General features: G+C 45.4%; 1 protein-coding gene and 1 long non-coding RNA gene across 6 annotated transcripts in view; both read right to left on the bottom strand.

The window, feature by feature from the left end:
* The window catches only part of FHIT (fragile histidine triad diadenosine triphosphatase), a 1278194-nt gene that overhangs the window by 1020119 nt on the left and 233710 nt on the right, over positions 1-24365 (bottom strand). The gene's annotated exons all lie outside the window — the stretch shown is intronic.
* On the bottom strand, positions 2297-7047 carry LOC146355059 (uncharacterized). The gene is made up of 2 exons (XR_014788580.1): positions 4779-7047; positions 2297-3260 (listed from the first exon to the last, which is right to left on the bottom strand). It is a non-coding gene; the product is annotated as an uncharacterized LOC146355059 (long non-coding RNA).

Here is a 24365-nt window from a genome sequence, read left to right as displayed (position 1 = left end):
TTTGTCAAGAATTAATCTGAGTGCATGGAGATGTGTAGCAGAATAAGAACAGCAAGAACACGGGGAGGCAACCTCCCCAGTGAGCCCAGATATGAAGAGACTTTCTTCCCAAGACCTTGACACAGAGATGGCCCAGCCTGAATCTTTTCCTCCACCATGATAACCCAGGTTTCAGAGGAGGAGGACAGCGAAGGGTGTGACTTGATGGATGCTAGGGTCCATCACAGTGTGAAGCAGGATGAGCAGGGCTCAGATGCTCCACCAGGTTGGCCACTAGTGGAAGCCAATGAGGGAGCCACCCTAAGGGAGGGGCATCCCTGCAAAGCAAGTCTGGCCATGAAATGCTTGCCCAGACTGCTGGCAACTTCTCTAACTTCGACTTTGGCTCCTCTATTGGTATTCGTAGATGTGTGGATTAGCTGGTTAGATGCAGTCTGAGAGTCTCCTAGAATCTGCATTTGTAAAGAAGCTAGTCATTAACTAATAAAGTAGTGAGCCTGAAGCCTTGTTTCCTGGAGTGTGTTGATTGCAAAGGGGGAGGACGAAGGAACGTGAGACCTTTTTTCAGTTGTAATGCAGGGAGCTAGGGATGTACGGATTGTGTAAAATCTGTTTTGTCTGCATTTTGCAGATAGCCAGATGCCTTTTGTTCCATTATCTACTCAGCGATAGAACAGGGTTTTGAGTTTCAAATTTGTGCAAATTCGCACTTCTGCGAATTCACACTCACACAAATACCCCCAAAATGTGCAAATCCCCCCCCAAACCCCCCCCCCCTCATTTTCACACTTTAGCCTATGGAGGAAGTGTGCATTGTCAGCCTTTAAAAAAAATGTTTTTTTTTCCCCAATTAGTAAATTTGTACAAAATTCCAGAAAATTAGAAAAGTGGTCCCAAAGTCTGTGGAATGGGCCCTACTGGGGAAAAGCCAGTCTGCTGCAGAATCCATAGGTGGGATTCATAAAAATCCAAACTCATTTGATTCCATTGTAGATTTCCTTGACATCCCTACAGGGAGTCTTTTTTCAGCTGCATTTAATAAATAAATACATATGAGGATACTAGCTTTAGGACCTTCCTGTGGTCCTTTAGGATAGTTTCCATACTGGGGACATTTTGCTCTGTCTGGTGTGCCAATGTGGATCAGCGACATCATCCAACATCACATGCCAAGCCTTGCATTGGACCTATCTTCCTATGTAAACACCCACCCACACAAACATATGCCTGTGAAAGTACTTTAGGAGATTAACCTGGAGGTGACAGAGCAAGAGTTGAAGACTGCTTTGGTTTCCCACGTATGTTTCCTCCTCTGCTTTGGCTGAATGTAAAATTATGTAGCACTCTTTAAAGAGGGCATTTGTGTGCATAGCAGCTTAGCAAATCGCATTTGCAAAAGCCACCGTGAAATAGGCTCTGTGCTTCCCATTGACAGGACTTTAAAACGTTCCTGGATAAAAAATACCACAAGTACATTTCAGGTTATTTTGCCCCCTACAAATACTGCAAAATATTGTTTCGTTGGTCCCACTTCAAGCTCACATAGAAATGTAATCATACGACCTGAAAGGCCACATCACATATTATTGCGGCAGTTTTCAAAGTGCCAATGTGGTTTATATGCAAAACTGTAATTGGAGGTAAAATTTGTGACTGGCAATTTGTTAGAAAGAAACAAAGATGTCCCTCTTGAAGGCAATCTCATCTAAACAAGCAGTGAAAACAATCCAGCCTCATTTAAAGATAACGGGACAAAGGGAATCACTTAAAATGAAGGTTGTGGACACAGTACAAGTTTAAGATAATTTATCATGTTGTGGTAGTCCTGGAATCTACTTTTACATCTGGTTTTCTAGCCAAAGAGAACAGCCCTCAGTTTAGTTATTTTGTTTATTAGGGTTACATTACTAGCATCAGCATCGAGTTAGATCCAGACTTAATTTAGAGCTGCACTGAGTTCAATACATATTCAAGCTTGTGCAAGAGAATGGCAGGATGGGTTGTATCTTTTCTCTTCAGCCTAGCTCATGCAAATAATCTAAAAAGGCATCAGCATAACTCCATAGAATTGGAAACACTGCCTCTTCTTTTGTGTGTTATGTGACATAGATAAAGTGTGAAATCTGGAGGTAGGGGTGTGCAAATCAGCAAAACTCAAACTTGCTAAAGCTCTCCAAATTCCATCTCAAGGCTCATTCCACCTCAAGTCTGTATCAGATTGTGAGTTTTGTTTTTGCAAGCGGAGATGGGTCAAAGAAGAGTCGAACAACAAGGCTTGGGTTGAAAATTGGGCCACATTTATTTATTTATTATTTATTTATTTATTGTTCGTTTGTTTGTTTATTTATTAAATTTATTAATCGCCCATCTGGCTGGTCACCCAGCCACTCTGGGCAATGTACAACAACAAAACAGTTAAAACAATAAAATTCTACATTAAAAACATCATAAAAATACCCTAACCCACCCCAAATGCCTGCCTGAACAACAGCGTTTTTAATGCATGGCGGAAGCTCATTAAAGAGGGGGCATGGCGGAGTTCCCTAGGGAGGAAGTTCCACTGAGTGGGGGCCACCACAGAGAAGGCCATCTCCCTCGTCCTCACCAGCCTAGCTGTCCTGGCTGATTGGACAGAGAGAAGGTCATCCGAGGCTGATCTTGTTAAGCGGCCTGTCTGGTGTTGCTGGAGACACTCCTTAAGATAGGCTGGGCCAGAACCATATAGGGTTTTAAAGGTCAAAACCAACACCTTGAATTTGGCCTGGAAAACAACTGGTAACCAGTGCAACTCCTTCAGCACCGGAGTGATGTGATCTCGCCGGCGGTTGCCTGTAATCAGGGGAGCTGCCGTGTTCTGTACCAGCTGCAGCTTCCGAACTGTCTTCAAGGGTGATCCCACGTAGAGCGCATTACAGTAGTCTAAATGAGAAGAGACCAGGGCATGTACTACCTATGGGAGCAGATGGTCGGGAAGGTAGGGGCGCAGCTGCCGTATCAGATGGAGTTGGTACAGCACTGTCCGGCTCACAGCTGACACCTGAGCCTCTATGGACAGCTGGGAGTCCAAAATGACCCCCAGGCTGCGGACCTGGTCTTTCAAGGGTAGCCATACCCCATTCAACACCAGGCCAACATCCCCCAGCCTCCTCTTGTCTCCCACCAAAAGTACCTCGGTCTTGTCAGGGTTCAGCTTCAGCTTATTCCTCCCCATCCAGCCACTCACCGTCTCCAGACATTTGGACAGGGATTCTATGGCCAACCTTGGTGAAGATTTGAACAAGAAGTAGAGCTGCGTGTCATCCGCATATTGATGACACTGCACCCCAAACCTCCTGATAATAGCCCCCAGCAGTTTCACATAGATGTTAAATAGCAATGGGGAGAGGATGGCACCCCACAAGTGAGTGGCCACAGGTCCAAAACCTCCTCTCCCAGTTCTACCCTCTGGTACCTGCCGGAGAGGAAGGACCGGAACCACCGCAATACGGTGTCTCCAATGCCCAACCCCTCCAGGCGGTCCAGGAGGATACTGTGGTCAACGGTATCAAAAGCCGCTGAGAGGTCGAGAACAAGGAAGGAGCATTCGCCCCTATCCAGAGCCCTCCTCATATCATCCACCAAGGCGACCAAGGCCGTTTCTGTCCCATGTCCAAGCCTGAAGCCCGACTGAAATGGATCTAGATAATCGGCTTCTTCCAAGTGTGCCCCCAACTGCATCATCACCACCCGCTCAATCACCTTGCCCCAAAATGGTAGATTCAAGACTGGGCGAAAGTTGTTCAGAACTTATATTGAAAATATATCTGCAAATGGGTACCTAGGACAGGCAGCTGACTGTGCCAATGACTAGCTGGCACTTCTCGGGTGAAAGCACACCCAGCCTGAGGGGTGGCATCAATCTCGCCACACCTCCGGACTGCCCCTTGTGGGGGAGGTAGACCTTCCCCTGTCACCCCCTCCCGGTGCCACACAACACCTGGGTGAGTGAGGAGGGTTGGTCTCCCAGGCAACCCTTATCCCACCGCAGAGCCACACAACCCATTTGGGGGGCCTCAGGCGTCAGCTGTCACCAGAAGGTGCCTCTGCATGCACACCATCCCTAATCTCTTCCTGCTTTTGCCCATCCTAGCCGCAAACTGAAAAGTGACCTATGAGGGATTGGACCATATTCGCCTACTGGACACACCGTAGCCCCAATAACAGTGTGAAGTAGGCAAAAAGACACACAGTAAAGGCCAATTTTAATGTGAGCCAAAATGCCTACATGGCTCCCAAAAGGGGCAACCGGTATAAACCCACACTGCTTAACGGAGGGCGGGAGGGAGCTATGCGAGCGAGAGAGTTGGATTGGGAGGGGGTGCAGAGCTTAAAAGGGCTCTGTCGACCCCTCCCCTGCCTGGTGGTGCCATCGGGGGGCACCCAATAGGCAGCAGCCACCTCTCCTCTCCCCACCTGCCCGCAACGTGCCCCCCCTTTGCCAGATAAGCTGGCACCGGGGTTAGGGCATTTCTTTTCTCATTAAAAATTTTCCAAATGTACACATCAATTGTGCACATCTTTGAAACGTATGCATTCTTCTCCCACTGATTAAAGGGTATTTGTGCACATTTTTTAAATGTCTGCATACTGTTGTACACATCTTTTTTGGTCCATGAATCACATTTCAAGCTTTGAAACATACGGACTTTCACTGCAGATTTCATCTGAGTCCATGTTTGATCCAGAATGTGCAGACCTGATCAAAAACAAACTGAAACAAATTTCTCATAGATCTGTACCTGGGGAACATTGGAGTGGCGTGCTGAGGTCCTTCCCCTCTTATCTTCTCACATGTATCACTCTAAGGCTAAACATATTGCTGGGCTACTTCAACAGCCTTCCTCTAAAAAACAAAATCCCCCAAACCCTCTCAGTTAACATCCATCACCAACTCACAGGCTTGGTGTTACACTAGAGTCCACAGATACTCTATCCTGGACTCCTCCTGGAATAGATTGCTATGATGTAACACTACAGAAAGTTATCTGGATGGCACCCATACTGTATTAGACACCTTCAATTACATGTCCTTGTGCTTGTTCATGCATTTCCCACTGTTCTTTACTTTAGATTATTGTTCAATTGCAATGACAATAATTTATTCAAATTTAGAGCCCAAAGACTTGTAGATGGAAAATTTATTTGAAACAGATGAAGAAAATATCTGGAGGCTAGGTCTATCAACAGCTATTAATCATGGATGTCTAAATGGAACATCCATGTTCAGAGGCAGTATGGCTTCTATTACAAGCCCCTGTAGGGCAACAGTGAGGAAGGGCTTCGTGCCCTGCATGTGGGCTTTCCAGTGGCTGGCCACTGTGGAAAACCTAGTCTGATGCAGCAGGGCTCTTCTTGAGGCTGTAAGAAGTATAATGTGTTCATCTACACAAGGCCAGTTGTTTCAGAAACAACTGCACAAGCCCCCGGCATCCATTCCTAAGATGTCTCTCCCAGGACCTCAAGAAACTTTTTCCAGTTTCAGGGGTATGAATTAACTATTGAGTATAAGCCAGAAAACTATCTGGTAATAACAGACGCATGATCCAGGCCATTTGAAAGTAGAGTTAGAGAATGAAATGAGGAATTGTACATTACCTATGTCAACCAAAGTCTTTATGTACTCAGGCAAAGATTATCAGTTGATCTTACATCATTACTCTCACTATCCAGAAATTCCCCTATTAGAAAATCTGTCAGTGTAATATGATATGTGCTGAAGTCATTTTGTTTTTCAAGGCATGGCATACCACATATTTTAATGCTGATAGTGCCCTTCAATTTGCTGGATTTTTTAAAAAATTGCCAGGCACTATGGCTTTGAACATCTCAGACGCACACCATGTCCAAGTTATCCACAATCAAATGGCCTTGTAAAAAATATTGTGTTGTATCCAATTAGCCCATCCTACTGATGAAATGGCAGTAGAATGAGGAAGGGGCAATTTTTTGTTGCCCTTATTTTCGCCGTAGTCTACTTAAATATTTACGTAGACTACCCATGCCAAAATAAGGAACGCAAATGGCGGCGCCCATGGGTGCCACCATTTGCGTACACGCTTTTTTTTCCCCCCAAAGTCAGCCGTGATAGGCTACGTAAACTTTTACGTAGCCTATCACGGTGGTTTTTGAAAATCTAGCCATGATAGGCTACGTAAAGATTTACGTAGCCTATCACGTTTTTTTTTTTACGTCTTCCCGGCAGAAGAACTTTCGCGGCCGGAGAGGCGGGGCGTCCCCCCCGGCCAGAATTTCGGTGGGGAGGGACGGAGCACCTCCCCCCCACCGCAAAGCAAGCGTCGGGATCAGGTAAGTGACTTTCGTCCATCCCTACCCAAGGTCCTATTTTCTTCCTGCTTTGTTCCAACTGCCATCAGATGCTAGCTACTAGTTTCCCTGGTGAGAACCAAGGAACCACAGAATGGGACAATCACTTGAAATCAGAAGAAAGAAAGCCACAAATTCAGCAAAAATCCATATCCGGTAATGTTGAGCTTCAGGGCAATACCTTTGCTGCATAGAAAATCTATAGCTGAAATAAGGTACCCAAAACTTAAAATTCTGCTTCCAAACTTAATGGATATGGTTCAAAAAGAGATAAAATATTTTGATGCGTATAAGAGACAGGGCAAAAAAGTGAATACTGTTTTATAATAAAAACAGCTCTGTATAATAAAAATACATCTGTTATAATACTCTGTTATAATAAAAACATGCTCTGATAACTTCTTGTCTGGATTACTGCAATGCGTTATACGTGGGGCTGCCTTTGAAAACGGTCCAGAAACTTCAGCTGGTCCAAAATCGGGCAGCATGACTGTTAACAGGGACTGGCCTGCGAGCTCATATTACACCAGTACTTTTCCAGCTGCACTGGCTGCCAATCCATTTCCGGGCCCGATTCAAAGTGCTGGTGTTAACATTCAAAGCCCTTAACAGCTTGGGGCCAGATTACCTGAAGGATCGCCTCCTCCCATATGTGCCTGCCTGGACCTTAAGATCATCGTCAGCGGCCCTTCTCCGTGAGCCCCTGCCAAAGGAAGTGAGGCGGGTGGCTACTAGGAGGAGGGCTTTTTCTGCTGTGGCACCCCGGCTCTGGAATAAGCTCCCTAGTGAGGTTCGCCTGGCACCTACATTGTATTCCTTTGGGCGCCAGGTGAAGACCTTTTTATTTTCCCAGGCATTTTAGCATTCTAAATTTTTAGCTTTGCTGTTTTAAATCTGTATTTTAAACTCCTGCACTGCTGCTAGGTTTTATTGTGGTTGTATTGTTATATTGTGGTTTTAATGTTCTATATATTTTAAATTGTTTTATTGTGTGCTGTTTGGTTTTAATTTTTGTGAACCGCCCAGAGAGCTTCGGCTATTGGGCTGTATAGAAATAAATAAATAAATAAATAAATAAATAATAAGGCGTCTCAAGTAGTGAAGCTACTGAAGGCTGGTAAGTTCTGTATACAGGCTGGTGCATGCTGGGAAACAGAGGGTACCAGTAGATAAAGATGTTGCTTTGCTTTCATAGGCAGTGAAAACAGTCATATTTTTTAGATGCAATACTTTCATTATGTTCCAGATAGGGAGGTGGGGCGGAAAACACAGGTTCTGGGGGTGGGAGGGTAAACAGTACCAGAAAAGTGGCAGGAGGAGAATATAAAGCCCTCTACAGATCAACCATCCCCAACCTGGTGCCCCCCCCCAGATATTTTGGACTGCAACTCCCATCACCTCCAGACAGCATGGCCAATGGTCAGGGTTGATTAAAGTTGTAGTCTCAAACATCTGGAAGGCATCAGATTGGAGGAGGTTGCTATAGATTATCCAGAAGAACAGATTAGAACATCAAGGATATAGAGTCTGAGACAGGGCCTCAGAGAGTTGAGCAAGAGTGTGACGAGCTCCCTCCAAAACATAAACCGAATACTTTGGTGCTTTGTTTTATAATTTAATACTAAGGTTCCCTGGTTATGTGCAGTAGTTGTAAGTCATTTGCTTGCAAGGGGAAACATTTAGAAAGTAAGTTGCCCCTTTAAGGACAATTTATGTTCCCACAGAAAACTGATTAGAGCCAGACCTAGCCAACAGAGTTAGGAGAAGGCTGGATTGGTTCACAGCAGATAATTATCATGTACTTAAAATTAAACCAGTTTAATCTGAAGACTGCTGCTTCCAGTTTAATCAATCAGAGTTAAGCACAACATAACAAGCAGAATATGATGAAATGCACACTATTTGTCCTCAAAAGGCCATGGGGCTGGATACAATCTTGTTTAAGCATGCCCAAGCTTGCCTTTGCGACTGGTTTTCCATTTCACATCAAGGACTTAGAGGCAAATTTTTAACAGAGCAACATGCTGTTCACAGAAACCAGAAAAAGATATTCAAGGGTGTTTTCTTCAAAACATGGCAATCCTATCAAACAGCCTGCATGAAAAAAAGAGAATTGCCTAGAATTCCTCTTTCCTCCCCACCTCCCGCCTGTTCCTTTGCCATGTTGACTTAGAAGGCTTTAATTATAATCTCCACAGTAATACTTAACCTTGGCTTATGTAGACACAGTCAGTAAAACTACAGGGCTACAGCCCTGTAATCAGCTCAATATGGTAAATTTTGTCCTGAAATAAATTATTATTTATCAAGGAAAAAATAATATATCAATTATATATATCAATGCTATAGTGTGAAATTCAGTGTATGGGTCCTCTCTCTTTCACATCTGTCTTAGACAGTCACCCAAAATGACAACCGAAGTTCTTAATACCCATTCATTGCAAAGCAACACTATCCTCATACATTATTCATATCAGTGTCTGGAGGGCCCACAAGACACTGTAAGCCCATTATGCTAAGCAGCGAGCCACTATATTTTTACAAGCAAGCTCAGCAAGGGGTCTATGGATAGATAGATGCATCTAATTATTTCAAACTATCGAGTGTACATTCAGGAAGCGATCCTGTGTCTAGTTTTGGGGGTATAATTCACGGCACTGCAGCATAAAGATTCCGAAGTATATTCCATTCATAAGAAAATGTAACAGTATTGCGCTACAAATCAGAGATATTGTAAGCCTCCTTTGACAACTATCAGAGGCATAGATCCGTAAGATGTAAACTCTCATTGGACCCACCAGCAGAGAGTGCAAACATTAAAACTTTTCATCCAGTCAAGCGAGCCCCAGATATATGGATGGGCAATTCCCTACCTGCTGGTCCGGATGGGAATCCGCCCGCAGGGGTAGGCGATCTGTCCCTCCCCCCCAGAATCTGTCTGAGCCAGCTCTGCTCCACAGCAATCCTGCAGAGCCGGCCACCAGAGCCGGCCACCAGAGCTGGCCACCAGCTCTGCATCGCTGACGATACGGCTGGCCACCATTGCTATGCCGTATTGCTGCTGGCTGAGTGAGGGCTAGCTAACTCTGGACGCAAATGGCATTGTGGACGACATTTGTGGCCGGAGTTAGCTAGCCCTCACTCAGCCAGCAATATGGCACGGCAATGGCAGCCGGCCATATTGCCAGCAATGTGGAGCCAGCGGCTGGCTCTGCAGGATCACTGCACAGAGCAGCTGGCCACACACAGATTCCGGAGGGAAGCGGAGGTGAGTGCCCCGTTCCACCACGGACTCTGGAGGCCAGATTCTTTGGAATCCAGCCTTATTGGGGTCTGTGGTGGAATTCTCCACCATCCCTACTCAGATATTTGCTTACATGATTAGTTCATGGAATTCAGTACATAAGAAGCAATGATGGCATCTAGCCTGAATGAGCTTTTAAAAAAGGAATGGAGAAATACAAGTCTAGCAACAGCTGTGAGATTAAATGGAGCCTCTACACCAGGAGTGGGCAATGTCATGAGTGGCCTTCTACCTGTTTTAGTCTACAACTCCCATCATCCCTCAGCATTGGCTATGCTAGCTAGGACTGATGGAAGTTGAAGGCCAAAACATCTTGAGGGACCGAAAATGCCCACCCCTGCTCTACTGTCAGAGGAAGTGTACCAATAAATACCAGTTGCTGGGAGCAAGTGAGGGAGGTTTATTGACTTAATGCCTTGCTTGTGAGTTTTGCCAAGGCATCTGGCTGGCTGCTTTTTCACCCAGATGGACCTCTAGTTGGATGCATCCACGCCAGGCAATTTGCGGTGGGGGGGAGGCGCTCTGTCCCTCCCCCCGGAATCCTCAATGGGGGGGAGGTGATCCGGTCCTCCCCCCCAGAATCCTGCCCGGCCGGCTCTGCTCCACGGCCAAGCCGCGGAGCCACCGGCCGGCTCCGGCCGCACACAGCCGGACATCCGGCCGCTGGGCAACCCTGCAGGGATGCAAATGGCGGCTGTCATAGCCGCCATTTGCATCCCTGTATTGAGCCGTGATAGGCTACGTAAATATTTACGTAGCCTATCACGGCAGGGGGAAAAAACCCAGCGTACGCAAATGGCAGTAGCCACCACCATTTGCGTACACTGGGTCCCCCCCCCTGCCGTGATAGGTTATGTAAATATTAATGTAGCCTATCACGGCCTCCGCAGGGATGCAAATGGCATCCCTGCGTTAGCCGTGACAGGCTACATAAGTATTTACGTAGCCTATCACGGCTATGAAGAAGAGGAAGCAAATGGCGGCCGCAGGACGGCTGCCATTTGCAAAGCAGTGCAGACGGGAGCAGGTAAGTGCTCCGTTTCACGCGCCTTTTGTGGGTTGGGGGCAGCGAGGACTTCATCCCGCTCGCCTTTCGTGGGTTGGGGGGTGGGGGCTTCGTTCCACGACGGATTTCGGGGGGCCGAATGCACTGGCATTCAGCCTCACCAAGATCCATCGTGGAATTCTCTGACATCCCTATCCATGGCGGAATTCTCTGACATCCCTAAGCATAAGGGAAAACTCATAACAGACCCAAATTGGATCTCCTGACTGTTTAAGAGAAGATACCGGATGGTCCATGGATCTAACCCAATAACACTATTCTTATGTATTTCATATAACTAATGATCTCTTAGTTGGCATCATGTTGTAATTAGGGCTGGGCAAATGAGTGATGTTCAAGATCGCTAGGATTCTCTGAATGTTGTTTCACTGTTCATCTCGTGCCCAAGTTCTGTTCACGTTTACGATTGCTGTTTGCTCTTCATGAATGAGAAAATTGCGCAAATTGAGCAGCCACTGACAGTGAAATTTGTGCAAATTTTCCCCTATTTGTGCACATTTCCAAATGTGCATAACTTTCCTCCACAGGCTAAAGTGGGGCTTTAATTCTGCAGGGGAAAGTTGCACAAATTGAACACAAGCACAAACCAAGCTGCTTGGTTTAGTCAAAAAGAGAACTTGGCCTCTCGATCCCTGCCCATCCTGGCTTGTAGTCCAGGGAGGGGAGATATTAAAGCAACTTTTGCTGAATATTATTAATGCCTCCCTAGGGGAACGTAATTTTCCATCATGTCTAAAAGAAGCACCTGTTAGACTGCTTCTGAAGAAGCCTTCCTTTGACCCCCCTAGACTTAAATAATTATAGGTCAGTAAGTAATTTACCATTTGGGGGCAAGGTAATCAAGAAGGCAGTGTCCATTCAATTCCAAATAGTCTTGGATGAAACTGATTATCTGGACCCATTCCAAACTGGCTCTCAGTGGTATTCGATACCATCAACCATGGTATCCTTCTGGATCACCTGAGGGGGCTGGGGGCACTGCTGTGCAGTGGTTCAGCTCTTTTCTCTCAGGACAGTTCCAGATGGTGTTGCTTGGGGATAATTGTTCCTTGAAAAAGAAACTATTATGTGGAGTCCCTCAGGGCTCCATTCTATCCTTGATGCTGTTTACTATCTACATGAAACCCCTGGGAGAGATCATCAGGAGGTCTGGGGCTGAGTGTTATCAGTATGCTGATGACACCCAAATCTGTTTCTCCTTATCATCTTATCCAAGGAAGGTATGACTCCTCTGAATGACTGCCTGAAGTTCATAATGTGCTGGATAAGGGAGAACAAGCTGAAGCTGAATCCAGGCAAGACAGAGGTGCTCATTGTGAAGGGTTCTAATTCAGGTATTGAGGTATGTCAACCACTTCTGGATGGGGTTGCACTCTCCCTGAAGGAGCAAGTTCGTAGCTTCGGGCTGCTTCTTGACCCAACCCTGCTCCTGCCATCCCAGGTAGAGGCAATGGTGAGAAGTGCCTGTTATCAACTTTGGCTGATACGCCAGCTATGCCCATTCCTGGAACATGTGGATCTGGTAACGGTGGTGCACATGCTGGTAATCTCTAGGTTTGATTTTTGTAATGCGCTGTACTTGGGGCTGCCTTTATATTTAGTTTGGAAACTTCATCTGGTACAAAATATGGCAGCCAGGTTGGTCTCTGGGACATCCTGTGGAGACCATATTACACTGGTTTAAAAATCTTTACACTGGCTGCCAATTTGTTTCTGAGCAAAATATAAAGTACTGGTTCTGACCTTTAAAGCCTTACGTGGTCTAGGTCCAAGCTACCTTAGGGAGCGCCTTCTCCCCTACGTCCCAGTCCGCCACCTGAGGTCCTCTGAGGGCTCTCTGCTGGGGCTGCCTAATGTGAGACTGGCAGCCACACGCAAGAGGACCTTTTCCTTTGCAGCCCCTCAGTTGTGGAATGACCTGCAGGTTCAGATGCACCTGTTCACCTCATTGCAGGTAGGGATGTCAGAGAATTTCTCCACGAATCTCCGGGAGGCCGAATGCCAAGGCATTCAGCCTCCCAAAATTGGTGGAGAAACGGTCCGCCACCCCCCCGCCACCCCCCGGGATGGGACTTACTTTGGTCGAATATCCCTGGCGGCAGCTCCCGGCGGCGGTGTGGTGGCAGTGCGGCGGCAGCGGAGGCCGGTCTTCTGACCGGCCGCCGCTGCCGCCATTTCAAAGTGTAAAAAAAAAACAGCAACAACAACGTGATAGGCTACGTAAAGATTTACGTAGCCTATCACGGGTAGATTTTCAAAAAACACCGTGATAGGCTACGTAAATGTTTACGTAGCCTATCACGGGTGACTTTGGGGGGGAGAAGCGCGTACGCAAAATGGCGGCGCCCATGGGCGCCGCCATTTGCGTTCCTTATTTGGGCACGTGTAGTCTACATAAACATTTATGTAGACTATGGCGAAAATAAGGGCAACGCTATTTGCGTTGCCCTTATTTTCGCCGTAGTCTGCATAAATGTCTACGTAGACGACACGTGCTCAAATAAGGAACGCAAATGGCAGCGCCCGTGGGCACCGCCATTTGCATATGCACTTTCCCCCCCCCCAAAGTCAGCCGTGATAGGCTACGTAAACATTTACGTAGCATATCATGGCTGACTGCAGGGACGGAAACAGCAGCGGCTACGGCCGCCGCCATTTGCAACCCAGCAGGAGCAGAGGATTCGCGGCCAGAGGGACGGGGTGCCTCCCCCACGGCCGGAATTTCGGCCAGAGGGACGGGGCGCCTCCCCCCCAGCCAGAATTTCGGGGGGAGGAACGGAGCGCCTCCCCCCCACCGTGAAGCAAGCTGCGGGACCAGGTAAGGGACTTTCGTCCATCCCTAATTGCAGGTCTTTAAGCAGGCATTAAAGTCTCTATTATTCTGGCAGGCCTTCCCTTTTGAGAACTCTTGTTCCTTTGGCTGACTCGTGTATACTATTCTTAAGCAGTGTTGTTTTAAGCTGTGTTTTATTGTTGGATTTTTAAGAAACTGTTTTTAGTTCAAAGTTGCTTTCCGTTATATGTTGTTTGTATACATTGTCCATATGTTTGTATGTAAATGGTTTTCAAACTTTGTATCTTGCATTTTAATGTTTTAACTTTTGTAAACCGCCCAGAGGCCTTCGGCTATGGGGTGGTACAGAAATGTAATTAATAATAATAATAATAATAATAATAATAATAATAATAATAATTAATAATGTCCAGCAATTTGCAAACATTTTCGGTGGAGCCGTGCTCATGCTCACACATGAGTGCAAGGGCATGCTTGCATGTTTTGTGAGCAAAAATGGAACTCCCATCTATCCCTAGCTATAATAAGCTGAATTTTTCCGTTAATCAAAACATGTTGGTAATTATCCCATTTTATCCCACTTGTGGTGCCAAAGTTCACATTGTACTGACCTGTGAAGTGAAGAGGGGAAGCCTCTAACATAATAAATGTTTTAACGTCAAAACTGTGTCAGCCTGCATATTCAATAGCAGCACATAATATATACCCATTAAGTTACAAACGTGAAAATATGAATATACCTTGAAAACTATGCTGTTGAACTGCAATTCTGCACCTGAACCACAGTATATAGATTTATCTAAGAATTCTATATTCAGCCAGCATGGTTTCTCTTTCTGTTGTTGTGCTGCTTGGAGTATCACAAGTTGCCACAATACAAGCTGTTCCTTAAGATAAGCTAACTTAAATTTTAGCACACAGCTGTGCATTGTTGCCCCCACCAACAACCCAACTTTATAGAAGCTGGATGCATGCCAATTTCTAATTGCTTGTCTTTAAACTACTGGTTTTCTTGTAATTATTCTCATCCTGGGAACCTTGTCTGTTCTCATGCTCATTTTGCATACCATATTCCTTTTAAAGACTTTAGAAAGCTTGCCAGTTTTCATATGGAACTGCTACATTCGCCATGAAATAAAGTCTCTGATTATTCTAATCCCAACAGTCAAGACATGTCCAAGTTTTATAAGCCTGTACTATCTGTCTTTCTGTTCCCTTCAGCCAAGAGGTATTTTGCCAGCATGGTGACACTGGAGACCTCTCCTCCTTCCTAAAAGTTTCCTGGGAACACATCTAGAAAGACTTGCTGCTCTCCTTCTTCACCCCTCTACTTTTGTCTTATCTGCTTCACACTTTGGAATTGCTCTTTAACAAAGGGGAATCTGCATCCTGGCTGTTGTATTAAATTAGGGGTGAGGAGAAGGTAGATATGGATCTTCTGGTAGATCTGCAGTAGATCAGCAAGGATTTCTGAGTCCCCATTATTTAACAATGCCAATGATAAAATGCCTCCCCCTCCACTTTGCACTAAATTATTCTGTAGAAATGAAGAAATCTCATGGCAATCAGGTGTAGATTATTGTGTGGAAGGACTATGAACGCTATTCAGTTTTGGTACCCAAAACAAATTCCTGGACCCAGAATCCTTTAATTCTAAGTGTGTGCTTTTTGCACCAGGCTTTGGTTGGTGGTTCTTGGAGTTCTAGTAAAAAAACAAAGATCGTCCCACAATCTTGAAGTCTGCCCACTGCTGCATTAAATAGTTTTCAAACCAACACATGGTGGGGTTCCTGGCTAAGACTGGGAAGAATTCACAGAGTTATGTTCTACTGAGTTCTGGTAGAGAGTGAGATGATTTTATTCTACTCTATCAAAACTATTTTATTTATTTAATTTCTATTCCACTTTTTCACACATACATACATACACACACACACACACGCTGGTGGTCAAGCCAACTATAATGTGGATTATACTGGAAGTGCAAATGGCTACCACCCCCAGCTAGGGGAAGGTAATACACACATACTTTGCTGAATGAGAGATGCAAGGTGTGGGTGTATGCGTTTGTGTGTGTGATTCTGGGTGTCTGTGATTTATTCAGATCCAGTGAGGGGAAGGTAGGAAAAACATACCCATGCTGGATCAGAGACTAGAGGCTCCACTAGATCAGCAACATCCTTGCAACTAAAGGTCTCCACTCCAGCAGGAGATATGTTTGTTTACCTTCCCCTCACTGAATCTGAGAGGTTGGAATGTAGGATGCATATGGATTTCATGATGGAAGCCCCTGAGATCCAAAAGAGAGCAAAAACTCACTGCACCGGATACCTTCAAGTACACAGAGTGTGTGAGAGCTATGCTAGACCCACCCATCCTGAAGCAAAAGGTTCCTGATACAGTGTGGGATGGTTTTACTACCTTCCCTTCTCTAGATTTGAGCACTCTGGGCATGAGATATCAATGTGAAGCAAAAAGCTAATTAGCCAAGGGCTGCGCTGGACATCTGCCTTCCATATCCCCAGGAGGGGAAAGGCAAAACACATCCCCATCCTTTCATTTCCAGAGTGGAACCTGCTGGAGAGCAATGGTGGAACCATTTTGGCTGCTGCAGAAATGCTTCCATCCCTGTTAGGAGCTGTGGTTTCAGTGTGGATTTCAGTGGAAGTTAGGGATGGGTGGATTCCCTACCTGCCGGCCCGTGGGGAATTCGCCCGTGGGGGGGAGGTGATCCGTCCCTCCCCCCGGAATCCTCTTTGGCCGGCTCCACTCTGCGACAATTCCACGGAGCCGACGGCCGGCTCCGAAGCGCCAGCAATACAGCCGCCATGCCGTATCGCTGGCTAAAGGGGACTGACCGCAGACGCAAATGGTGTCCAGGACGCCACTTGCAGCCGTAAAGGTCTTAGTTTGAGCAGCCACTGACAGTGAAATTTGTGCGAATTTCCCCCAATTTGTGCACATTTCCAAGTTTGAGGTAAATACAGGGATGTATGAAACATTTACCTTATTTCACACCGGGTCATCCGCGGTGCGGGGGAAGTGCTCCGTCCCTCCCCCCAGAATCCTCCCCATGGAGCCGCTGGTCGGGGTTGGCCACAGCCGGAGTTCCAGGCGTGGCCGGGCTGCTGTGGCTGCAAACGGCGGCCATCGTAGTGGCCGCCATTTGCGTCCTTGCATGCAGCCATGATAGGCTACATAAGTATTTACGTAGCCTATCATGGCAAAGAGCAGGGACGCAAATGGTGGCCGCTACGCCATTTGCGCTCCGGCTCTTTGCCCTACTCTACGTAAGTATTTACGTAGCCTATCATGCTAAAGGTAGCCACACAAATGGCATATTGCTACTGGGTAGGCAGGAAAGGATAATTCCTGTCTCCCCCTCCCATGCCGAACCAGCTATGCAGTGGCAGGGGCTTGACAATAGGAGGAAGGCAAGAGCGTTTTCCCTCTCGTCTCCTTCCTCCCATCCAACTGCTGTCTTCACATAGCTGGGATGGCGGGGGGGGGGGAGAAAGGATTCCATGTGCCCGCAGCCACTTTTGAAAACATTACATTTTGCACACCATGGCCAGCTGGAAAGTGCTGGCCATTGTGTGCAAGATTTAATTTACGAAAAACAGGAAATTGCCATTTGTGACTTGGCTTCAGGAGCTCACTGGCAGGACTGGGTAAGTCCCGGCAGCTCGTGCAGCTCAGTGGGCGGGGATGGGTGTCGATGAGCAGGGCAGGAGCCCATCGGACTCCAACCCCAGCATGGATGCTCACCTTTTCATCTTATATTGACTATAAATTGACTTTTTTCATTCAGAATTTGTACAGATTTTGATTTTGGTGCATTTAAAATAATTGGGTATTACCCCCATAGTTCACATACATGTTGTGCTCAATATTTATAGTTCATTGTATTAGTGACTTTGAAGTTATGGAAATCTGGTTGTGGTATTTATTTATTTATTTATTTATTGCATTTATATCCTGCCTTTTTTCTAGGGATGTACAAAATGACTTACCTGTTTCGTTTTGTACATCCGTGAGGGGGGGGAGGCGCGCCGTCCCTCCCCCCAAAATCCTCGACGGCTGGCTGCTGGGTTGCGCAGGGACACAAATGGCGGCCGCCGCAGCTGCTGCCATTTGCGTCCCTTTTTTTTGCCGTGATAGGCTACGTAAGTATTTACATAGCCTATCACGGCTAAAATGGTGAAGCAAATGGCGGCCACAGACACAGCTGCCATTCGCAGAACAGAGCGAACAGCAGCAGGTGAGTGCTCCGTTTTGCGCACCTTTCACAGGGTGAGGGGGTGGGGGGCTTCATTCTGCCACAGGTTTCAGGGGGCCGAATGCACCGAGATCCATGGTGGAATTCTCCGCCATCCCTACTTTTTTCCTCTTGCAAAGAACCCAAGGAGGCTTACATTCTCCTCTTCCTTTCTGTTTTATTCTCACAACAACCCTGTGAGGTGGGTTGGGCTGAGAGTCTGTGACTGGTCCAAAGTCACCCAGTGAGCTTCCATGGCTGAGTGGGGACTAGAGCCCGGATCTCCCGGCTCCCAGTCCAGCACTCTCACCACTACGCTATGCTGGCTCTCATTGTGTTGTACATTATGTGTCAAGGTATACATACATTTCCTTTTCTTGGTTTGGTTCAAAACACAAATGTGCCAAAACAGATTCAAAGTATATGTTGATTGAAATAGTAGCCAAAGGGTGACCAGCAGACTTATATCCACCCTCCTGCTCTGAACAAAAGGAGCCCAAGCTGTCTCTGATCATAGTTTCCCTAAAATCAAAAATTTGTCTGGAACAGCAAAGTATGTTTATTACTTAACTTTAAAGGGATTAGATTTATAGAGAGTACGGTGGTGATCTGCAGTGGTGGAGCAAAGGGAAGCAAGGCTTTTTTTTTTTCTTTTTTGCAAGCACAGAGGAGGCATCTGTTCACCCCTGCAGCACAATCTCTATGTAGGCTTAGTCATAAGTAAGTCCCACTGAGTTCAACAGAGTTTACACCCAAGTAAAGGTGCAGAAGATAGCAGCCGTGCAGCACAGTCCTGTTGTATGTTCATCAGAAGCAAATGCTACTGATTTCAATGGGACTTACTCCTATACACACTTACAGCAAGTGTGTATAGGATTGCACCGCAAGGCCAGTATGCTCTGGTGTCATTCTGCTAACCTCTAGAGGAAGGTTATTCCACTAATGACAACAGCATTAGTTTGTGCGATGGGCTTTCCTGCCACAGAAGCTAATGCTACTGGAGTTGCACTAGGGAGGTCCCTTGTGCTATTGCAACAGTATTTGGGTTAGCAGAATGACGCTGTAGGATACTGCCCCAAGTCTCCTGGAACATTGCCATGCCTATACGCAGTGGTTTTGTAGTTTGTCTCCTTGTCTTTAGGTTGCTTTAACTTGCCATGCTTCTCTCCATTTGTATTGTGTTTTATCATTTTATTTCATTTCTGATTTTATTTTATGTGTGGTTTTTATATGGTTGCAAGCTGCCCTGAGCATTCTTTCTACACCGAAAGGGTGGAATACAAAATTTTCATAAGTGAACTTCCATAAATGTGGAACTGCCCCTGAGAACAGCTTAGCTCAGGTCTTTGCTGTCCGAACAGAGAACACTGAAGGTATTTCTAAGATGGTTCTCTGGGCAGATCTTAAAAGACCGTAATGAGAAAACATGGAGGAGGCCGTCATACCTATGCTTTGCCATGCTTTTTGCTTTGTACTTACTAATGGAAACGACATCAGGCTGGCTTTGCAATGGGTCAAATGGCATTTTGTAAAAAGTACTTTCTGTGGCTTACATAATTAATTTGGGCATATGTGACTCTTATCAAACTTGGATGAGGGTTTTTCTTTCTTTAAAAGTTCCCCAGTTTGAAAAGAAATACAAAGCAACCCCTTTAGGAAACGTTAAAATGGAATTAAATATCATTATAGAGACTTTGACACTTTGCCCTCCAATGATCCAAATTACAGAAAGACGGCTGTGTACATAATGATGTAATTACATGCTGTCGTGAACAGTTTAATTACTATATGCCTGAACAAGCTAGTGGGTTTTTTTTTTTTAGAAAGAATCCTGAAGGCACTGCCTGCATTTTCTTACTTCTACACCTGACTGCTCTTTAAGCATATTGAGGCTGGGCTCCTAGCTTATGTTGCCAAGGCAGAGAAGTTGGCTCCACAGGGAAAGAACTACAGCATGCCCGTTAACAACTGCAAACCAAATCAGAACCAATCAAACAAATAATTCTGTAATCTTCATTACGAAGCAGCTTTAGGTGTCAGAGCAGCACAAACAACAGCTTCCACTGGTGTGAATCAGCATCCTGATAATTGGCCCCCTACCCCTGGGCAAGTGGGGCAGAGGCACATATAAAAATCTCCATATGGCTCAGAATCAAGGCCAGGACCCAAAGGACGTCCTCAGGCTACAGATGTCACCAAGCGTTGCATTTCCTGGCTCAGAAATACACATCTCGGCAGTAGAGGGTAATACTCACTGCAAATATGAGCCAAGCATTCTGGGCCCAAGTGTTCTTCTCCTGCTCAGAAAAGAAAATGAGTTCCTGTACATGAGCAGAGTCCAATTTTGAGTCCACATCCTGGAAACCAATTAGTGCTCACCAGAGTTAAACAAACACCTCGCCCCACTCCCAAAGCAAATTTTAAGCTCCAGTAACCAGTGGGTAAACTTAATATTCCCAACCCGCCAATAACTTGATTCTGACTTTTCCAAGAGCTTGATTTAGATATAGAAAATAAATACACATACACACATACCCATAATTGGGTGCTTAAAATATAGCTGGGGGGAGTTGGCACATCACTGTTTCAGGCATGCCTGCGGCCTTGGAAGGACCAAGTGAGGTTTTAAACTTTATTTTCTCTGAACACCACACCTCCATGCCATGTCACGTCTTCCCTCAAGTTTCAGAAGTAGTTTGCCATGTGACATAGGAGAGTGCCAGATGGAGAAGGAGGAGGAGGAAGAGAAGACTGAAGCTTCCATAGGTTCATGAAACTAGGGATTAGAGCCAAAGCTTCCATGAAAAAGTGGTTCTTGAGAAGGGATTTGAAGGAAGGAAGGAAGGAAGGAAGGAAGGAAGGAAGGAAGGAAGGAAGAGCGGTGACATCACAAAGGTGTTCTGGGAGGCTGTTCCCAGAGCAAGGAACAGCAAGGGAGAGAGGGCAGAGTGTTTGGATAGAGTGGGGGACCATTGGACAGCTAACGGCAGTGGAGCTTAAAGAGATAAGGTCAGAGTAGGTAGGGATGCTGGAGAAATTCGAGATGGATTAAAATGAGCTCAGATTTCTAAGAATCTGACCTGCGGAATCTACTGTGCAGAGTCTGTGGACTTTCGGATGATTGTTTTGCTTTCCCGAAAATGTACGCATATATATCCATAGAAAAATACCTACGTTTCTGCTGAGGAAACATTGAATGGAATGGGGGATAACACACTAAATGTTACAAACTGAGATAAATTACATGAATACTTGGGTAAATATTTATGTAAATATTTACATATTTTTCCGCATGGCGGAAAAAAAGTATTCACATCCATCTGTAGGCAGATGATGGAATGAAAGGCTCCTGACAATCCACAAAACACAGATGGAGCAGATTTTAGACAGTCCGTACTTCCCTAAGAGCAGGGACCTATCAGGATATAAAGGTGGAGAATGAAGGGCTTATCAAATCCTTAAACATGTTAACACAGAAATAAGTCCAATTGAGTTCAATGTGATTTGCTCCCTAGTAGGATTGCAGCCTGATACTGTCTCTGCTATTTCCTTAGGCAAATCTGTCTTCTACCACACAGATGATTATGTCTATTTGGAATAAACTGTCTATGGCAATTACTGCCGGTGTGTGGAGTGGGGTAAACCAGTGCTCACAAATTATTATGGAAATTACTTCAGATAAAATAGCAGAAATCTTTATTCTTCTTATGTGGACTTCTGTACATAAAAGTTGTAATAGCAATACAGAAGTAAGGTATGTATTCGTGGATTGTACATCCTAATACCAGTGAGACGTTCCTCATATTGGTATGCATGCATTTCTGAAAGATTCTAGGATTTTGTACAGCAGATTCTTTCATAAGAAATAACTGTTAAGGCATTTACAAGATTTATGAAGATACATATAACTCTTCTGGCTTTATTAAAACATCCCATTTAAGTGTCTTCATTCATCAGTTTGTAATATGCCACCAAGGGAGGAGAAATACTGTCACTTTACTGTTTTGAGATGCAGAATTACATTTTCTTTGTCACAAGCAAGACTAATACTGGTAATGGAGGGGATGCATGTGGGCAATTTCTTTTGTAGTCTCAGGGGACCATGCCATTGCTTGTTTTCATTCCAGACCTGCTGGGAGCTCCTTGTAATGGGCAGAAGAAATCAAGCTGTTTTTCTGCTCTATGTCTAAGGAAAGTTATCCCCACCTAGGGACGTATGGACGGTATAAAATCTGCTCCGTCTGTGTTCCACGAATTGTCAGGCACCTTTCGTTCCATCATCTGCCCACAGACGAATGCAACTATTTTTTTTCGTCATGCGGAAAAATACAGAAATAATTGCATAAACATTTACGCAAATATTTCCATAAGCATTTACATAATTTACCTCAGTACGTAACATTTAGTGTATTGTCCCCCATTCCACTCAATGTTTCCTCAGCAGAAACTTAGGTATTTTTCTACTGATTTATATGCGTAAATTTTAAGTAATAAAATCATCCAGAAGTCCATGGACTCTGCATGGCCTGAGCAGGGCGCTCCGCAGTAGATTCCACAGGTCGGATTCTTAGAAATCTGAGCTCATTTTAGTCTGTCTTGATTTCTCTCCAGCGTCCCTACCCCCGCCTTATCAACTAGAGATCAGCTGCAAACTGCCATGATCCTCCAACTCTTGGTCCTTGTGGTGCACAGTAGCAGACTCTAGTGAGGATGAGGTTCGGGCCACTTCCTCGGGGCTCTCCCAGCTAGACTATACAGCCCTGCTACCATTCTATGTAGCACCTCCATCCCTATACCCTCTCAACCATCAAAGATTGCAAAATCAGGTGAGGACCCTTTAATGAACCAGTCAGCTCCTCCAGGGAAGTGGAGCAAGCAACACTATAAGTCTTGTCAGCGTACATAAGGCTTCAGTTGGCTCCCTTAGTAAGAAAGAGCTTTGACTGCTAGTCATGACCTATAAAGCCCTATATGGCTTGGGTCCAGGTTATCTGAAAGACCATATTCTCCCCTATAAGCTGCTCATGCCCTGAGATCATTAGAGGAGGCCCTTCTCACCATCCTGCCACCATCACAGGCTCAGCTGGTGGGAACTCAGGAGAAGGCCTTCTTGGTGGCTGCCCCAAGGCTCTGGAATTCCCTTCCCAGGGAGGCAAGAGTGGCATCCTCCTTGGTAGGTTTCTGCAGGCAGACAAAAACTTTTTTGTTCTGGCAGGCCTTTGACGATAGGTAGTCTGGACCTGTGAGAATATGATGGATTGGCACTATTGTTTATATCGCTGTTGTTTTTTAAATTCTGATATTTTTTTACAATTTTAATATTATTGATGATTTAATTATACTTTCAACTTTTGTATATTTGTATTTATATATTTTAATTGTACAAGTTTTTACTATTGTAAAGCCGCCTTGAGTCCCAGTATCGGGGAAAAGGTGGGATAATGATGATGATAATAATAATAGACTGGGCCAATTTGTATGCATGGATTTAATACATACATGTTCATGCCACCTTTCTGCCAAGGCAGCCAAGGCAGTTTGCAATTTTAAAACACTGAAACAAACAAACAAACATTACCAAAACCCAAACAAACTCCAAATCAAACAAACACCAGAATATAGTTATCTCAGGCCGACTGAAAGTCTCCCCAGGCACAGATGTCCTGAGCTCCCTGGCCTGGGCTTCTCCTGTCTTCCCCCAAAGCACACAGGTCTTAAGTAGCCCCAGCCAGGGATGATGGGAGGGGGACTGTTAGGGAGAAGATGGGAGGGGGGCCTTTAGGCCACTGATGGTCCCCTCAGGAGCTAATGGCATGAGCTCCCTGGCCTGGGTTTCTCCAATTCATGTAACCCAACTGGCAATTCATGCATGTGAGTTGAGAGGATCTAGAGTTCATTACAGGGAGAAGTCATCATGCTACCTGCTTAATTGCAGAGCCAGCTTGCACTGTAACCCACATTTACTCCCCCACCCCAAGCTTTCACCCTCTGCAATAACATTGCATTCACAACCACAACATCGCAGGGGCATTCACTGCAGCACATGAGGAGAGCTGAAGGGAAAACCAGAGGTGTAGGCACTTCAAAACATTTATTGTCCCCCAGACCAATATAGCAGTTAGAGGGCTGGAGTAAGGGCAGAGAGACCTGGCTTCAAATCCTTCGTGAGCCATCAAACTCACAGGGTCGAGTCACCACTATCTCTCAGCCTAACCTACCTCGCAACATTGTTGTGATGAGGGAATGGAGTGGAGCAGGTATGCTGCTCTCAGTTCTTTGACAGAAAGGTGGGATTTTAACAGGTGAGATTTCAATTAAATACATCATGATTACCTTTTTTCTTTTTTTTTCAAAATGATGTGCTCTTCGCTGGGGAAACGTCTTATAAAAGATTTCCCATACAGAAATAGCTCAGCAAGTTACCATCAGCAAATCATAGAAGAAAACACAATGTTCCGAAGCATCTCGATGACCATTTGCCAAGCTCCCATTTTGGTTGTCGCTATCAGTCCTTATTGTGAAAGGGTTGGGTAGATTTTCTTTCTGTTTCCCCACTCCCACAAAAACAAACAACAACAAA

The sequence above is a fragment of the Heloderma suspectum genome, chromosome 2, assembly GCF_057233095.1.
Source record: "Heloderma suspectum isolate Gila_16-S chromosome 2, 16-S_ref, whole genome shotgun sequence".
Taxonomy (NCBI): domain Eukaryota; kingdom Metazoa; phylum Chordata; class Lepidosauria; order Squamata; family Helodermatidae; genus Heloderma; species Heloderma suspectum.
Note: the sequence above shows the minus strand (reverse complement) of the source record. Positions and strands in the feature narration are given on the sequence as shown.